The 2,847-nt window shown below is 46.6% G+C and overlaps 1 long non-coding RNA gene across 1 annotated transcript; it reads left to right on the top strand.

Annotated features, from left to right (window-relative positions):
• The first annotated feature begins 1,146 nt into the window (after nt 1–1,146).
• On the top strand, nt 1,147–1,775 carry LOC144542368 (uncharacterized). The gene is made up of 2 exons (XR_013507226.1): nt 1,147–1,300; nt 1,384–1,775. It is a non-coding gene; the product is annotated as an uncharacterized LOC144542368 (long non-coding RNA).
• The last annotated feature ends 1,072 nt before the right edge of the window (nt 1,776–2,847 follow it).

Below are 2,847 nucleotides of genomic sequence, written 5' to 3'. Positions count from 1 at the left end.
GGGGGGGGGGGGGGGAGCAGCAGTGCAGTCTGGACCAGAAGCACTGGAGACATGAGTCATGGCGAGCAATCTCCCAGGAGGCTCGTTGGCGCAGTCTATAAATGGAAATAGCAGAAAAACACCGACTTCCCTCGCCCACCCAGGACTAGGTTATGCCTTATTAGAATTTGATGGCTTATGACAGCGGCTGCTTTGTTTAGCCCCAGTTTGAACTTCTTTTTTTTTTGACCTGGCAAATGCATTGGAAAAGTGAATGTAAATGAAACATATAAAGTAAGCTGCTTAGTGTCAGGAAAATCTCTCTGGAATGCGAGAATTCGTTACATCCAAGGCAACATACTGAAAACAGGTCATGAAGTCTTATTAGCTGCAAGCTCTTCATGGCAAGTATACTTATGCTGCCTTTTTTTTTCCAAGTCCACATTTTTTCCCCCAGTAAATCCAACCTATATCTGTTGAAATAAGTCGATGAGTGACATGAACTAGTTAACTTGGCTCCTTGGTTTCCCCTTGGCTACCCTGCTGTGGAGCTGGCCTAGATCAACCATTGCCAGATATCTGGGACAACCTTCGGAAAAAACATAATGTCTCCGAAAGTGACCAAGAGGGGAAAGCGTTGCCTCAAAACAATATATATCTAATGAATTTTATGAAGGTAATGTCTGGTGGAGCTATCAAGGCTGAGGAAAGATACAGATGGTTTCATGACGCGCACGCACACACACACACACACACACACACACACACACACACGTTACATATGCATTTCTGAAAAAGATTCCCTGGAAAAACCACTGGCCTCCAAGTTAGAAGAGCAGATGGTTATATTGAGAGCGGCGCTGAAAGGACGCATTTGAACAATATCAGGCCGCTACATTCACGCAGCGTGTGTGGAGTGAATGCCTTTGTCTGCCCCGTCTCTCCTGCTGAAAAGGTGACTACACCGACTCCCCGGCCTACGTGATTTCATCAGCAGCGGCGTCACGTCACCCCTGGGCTCCGAGGCTGCGGGGTGGGGTGGGGTGAGCCAGTGGCACCACACCACCTGCTCTACTACTCCCCACCCCCCCCCACCCCCTCCCTCCACCTCCGAATACAATCTACCCACCTGCTTCCATGGTGAGCAGACACACCCTGCCCACCGTTCCTCCCTCTCGCCTGCAGCTAAAGTGGAGCTAGTCTGCACAGGAGCGCAGACACAGACAGAGCTCCAGCATGCCTGGCCACCATACCAGAGAAGGGAGGGATCGACGCCGCTGTGGGCCTTTTGTTTAGCTGCCACCGCTAACTCCCAGCCCAGGTTGTGTTTGCTCTTCTTCTTTTTTCTTTTTTTTTCTTTCTTTCTTTTCGCCCTTTCCTCACACTGCTCTCTTTCATCTTTAGGGCTCATCTTTAGAGATTGTCCCCCGAGGCGGCGGAGACATTATCTCGCCGGAGTGAAAGAGAGAAGTGAAGTGACAGAGGCGGTTCTGAGTGCCTCGCTGCAAACGCACTAAAAAGGCCCTGTGGCTATCTGTGTAAGGTATAGTAAACGTTTCAGGTTGGATTAAGATGAACAGAAGGGGGATGCAGGCGAGGGGCCGAGCCTCCTCACTGAAGGCCAGTCCTCTCCTCTATGTTGGGATCATTGTTTTGGTTGTAATATTGTGTGTTTATCTGGAACTGATGTTGTCGTTCCCTTGGTGACTGATATTGAGCAACGCTGCGATTTCATCAATGGTGATTGTAAAATTTGGGGCAAAAGAGGAATAAATGTCGGGAACTGATTGCAACAATGTGTGTGGGTTTTTGTTTTTCATCCTGAGTTTGTCTTGAAAGCAATTAAAGAGTTCTTATCAAATCCATCAACACCCACCTACACATATTCCCCATGGCGCCATCCTCGTCACACATAGGCCTATTTAAATCTTTAATGTCAATACAACTTTGCCTCTTAAAACCCCTCAGAAATTGAGGTCATTCAAATTAGTGATGGAATGTTTGGCTACTGAACAGAGTGAAATAAACTCAGATTCAAATATGGCCCATTCATGCACATATTCCCAAACACCTTGTATAATCCCATTAGCTGTTGAAAGGCTTCCTATTGCCTGCATCAACAAAGAAATTCCAACAATTGTGCACACTCAATAGAATACTTGGATATCGCTGCATATTTATACTCATTATGCTGGTTTCATTTATCTGTCAGTTCAAATTTCTAAGGTTCAGGTGAATGAGGTTCTCCTGTGTATGGACGCTGATATACTTACTGTATGCAAGGTGACTTCTCTGCATTCTGTAGGAGTTTTTGATATAAGATGCGAATAGCAACAATACAATAGTACGATAATGTATTTTTTAGTTTCAGGTTTCGAGCTTTATTTGTTGTTCCTCCAGTTAGATGAGAGTAGTGCTGGTTCAGCACAGTATAAACAGCCCACAGGGGCTCATTCTTAAACATAGTCCTCCTCCATAAACTGATCTTACCACAGGGCTTTGGCTCTCCATCCCAGCAGCCCTGTGGCCCACATGACAACGGGAGGCCTGTTTTCCCCCGCAACATAGCAACACCGCCCTAAGCTAACGCTGACCCTTGACAGTCAAAACATATTATCGGCCCAGGTGACAGAGGCTTCACACCCTCTAAGCAATACAAATACTCCAGGGGTGGGATGCTATAAGCATTCAAATCAGGCTCTTGAACGAGCATGACATCACTGCTGCACATTTGAATGCGCAAGATGACTAGACGCCACATATTTGCTTTGTTAAATAAGAGTTTTCCACAGGGGGATTGTAAACAAAAGAGTTAAGAGTGTGAGCTCAGGGCCACGGGGAGGGCTGACGAACCAGACATGTGAGGCT

Source organism: Centroberyx gerrardi, chromosome 15 (assembly GCF_048128805.1).
Source record: "Centroberyx gerrardi isolate f3 chromosome 15, fCenGer3.hap1.cur.20231027, whole genome shotgun sequence".
Classification (NCBI taxonomy): domain Eukaryota; kingdom Metazoa; phylum Chordata; class Actinopteri; order Beryciformes; family Berycidae; genus Centroberyx; species Centroberyx gerrardi.
Note: the sequence above shows the minus strand (reverse complement) of the source record. Positions and strands in the feature narration are given on the sequence as shown.